Raw genomic sequence first — 2,514 nt, 5'->3', positions numbered from 1 at the left:
ATAAGAGCTATCTAGAAAATATTTGATCAGAATTTACAAGCAAAAGTGTTGATTCAGCATAATAAAATTTAGCATTTACTTTTGTAAATGCTTTTATTAATGCTAGATTTGCTAAAGATAAATTAATCTTAATAGAGGATGGTATAATGTGAATTTATAAAAATAAAGACTATGGAATATTAAGCATAACTGCTTCTATCGGTATGATTATGTTATGAGAAGTTGATCTTAAATTGTTGCATATTGATAAATATTTATACTCTAGTGAAGATCATATTCAAGCCAGTGCTCTTTTTGGCATTAGGCTTATAAATACTGGAGTTCGTAATGAGAATGATCCAGCTTTTGCTTTACTTTCAGAAAGTAAAAAAAGGCCTATATTTAAGAAAGTAAGATTATGAAAGAAAATAATTAAAATGATCAAAAAAAATATTATTGGATGATAAGAACTTGAGATTAAATTAAGCAATAAATATATTTCATTTGAAATTGCAAAAATTAAATTTTTTATTGACATATAAGAAAGTGATAATTCTGAAAAATTAGCATATTTTATTATTTAGACAAAAACTGCAAAATTGATGGGCTAAAGATTAAATACTAAATTTGATAGAAGTATTAATTTAACAATGGGTGAAGATAAAGAATTTTATATTAAGTCCATTAATAATGAAAGAATTGAAAAAAATTATTCAAAAAAGCAAGATCATAAAAAAGATGATCAAAAATGATAAAAAAAGAATGTTGTTAAATAACAAGAATTTAAAATTAAATTAGGTAATGAACATATTTTATTTGAGACAAAAATTGAATTTCTAGTTGACGTACAAGAAAGTAATGATTTTGAAGAATTAGAGATAAAGAATTTATATTTATTACTATACTAATCACATGGAATAATATGGCTACAAATTTCTTGAATTTGAGTTTTGTACTGATAAATAATGTTATTATACTAATAACTCAAATTACAGAAATGATAGTGTATACAAGTCCATTAATAATAAAAGAATTGAAAAAAATTATTCAAGAAAGTGAAATCATAAAAGAAGATGATCAAAAATGATCAAAAAAAAAATTTTTAAAGAAAAATAAATAAATTTTATTAAAAATTTTAATAAATTTTATTAAAAATTTTAATAAATTTTATTAAAAATTTTAATAAATATTATTAAAAACTATTTAAAAATTCTAACAAATACTTAAAAATTTTTTTAAAAAAATTATTAAAAAATAACTTAAATAAAATTTTTAAACAAAATTAGAGTTAAAATTTTAAATACCTTATATGCCCAATATGTAATATGTATAATATAGTAAGTTTTATGCAAAAATCTAGGTATATACTATAAAATAAAAGAAAATACATTTTGTTATATATCTCACCACCCAGTGATTGTAAAAAGATGAAACACAGCTCATTGGATTCGTCTTGACAAGACGAATCGAATGGTAGTAGTTTCGTATTTCTAGGTGGAATAGATATTAAGCTATACCACACATTGGCACTTTGTATTTTTCTTTACTGTACATTTTTACATTTTATCACATAACTCAGCATCTATCACACCTAGAAATATGAAACTACCACCATTCGACTCATCATATTGAGACGAATCTAATAAGCTGTGTTTCGTCTCTCTACAATCACTGAATGCCAAGATATGTAATAAAATGTATTTTTTTTAAATTTTATAAATGAATTTTAAAAAAATTTCTTAATTTCTATTAAAAAAAAAGTCTTAAAACGAACTCCTAAAAACTTCTCAAACAAAAAACAATTTCTATTAAAAAATATTTCAAGTGTTTTTTAAAACAAATAAAAAAACTCTTTATTGAAAAATATCTTAAAATTTCTTAAACAAAAAATAAAAAAAAAACTTTGAAAAATTTTAAACATTTTAAACATATATAAAAAAAATTCTAATATCCATTATACAAAAATAAAAATCTTACTTATAGTAAAATCATTATTGTTATACAAATAAAAATCTGACTTTTTGTGTAACTGCTATTTGGTTATACAATTTCAAACATATGAATTATTAAGAAATTACATAGTAAGTTTATAAAATTAGATCCCAGTATTATATATATTCTTTGGGATCCTATTATTATTCATATTAATAATAAAGAATGCGTATAAGATAGTAGGATCATAATAACTTCTTAATAGATCTGAGAAATAGCATATTTTTGTAATAACATTAATTCTACAGCTACAAGGTGTAGATATGCATCACTAAAGCTCTGAATGGGTGGTTTGGTCTGAATTATAGACGGTTTAGATTAGAGCCAAAATCTGTAAGAACCGAACTGAAAAACTGGCGATTCAATTCAGTTTAATCCGATTTTTATAAAAATGCGAAAAATTGCATAACTATCTATTTAGTGATCGTACAAAGTCGAGCCATATATCATTGGATTCGTCTCGACGAGACGCGTCAAATGGTGGTAAGATCATATCTTTAGCATCGATAGATCACAAGTTAACCCACGCTAAATGATTTATCA

This window comes from Rhizophagus irregularis, chromosome 30 (assembly GCF_026210795.1).
Source record: "Rhizophagus irregularis chromosome 30, complete sequence".
NCBI lineage: Eukaryota > Fungi > Glomeromycota > Glomeromycetes > Glomerales > Glomeraceae > Rhizophagus > Rhizophagus irregularis.
The sequence above is the reverse complement of the archived record's forward strand: the minus strand, read 5'-3'. Positions refer to the sequence as shown.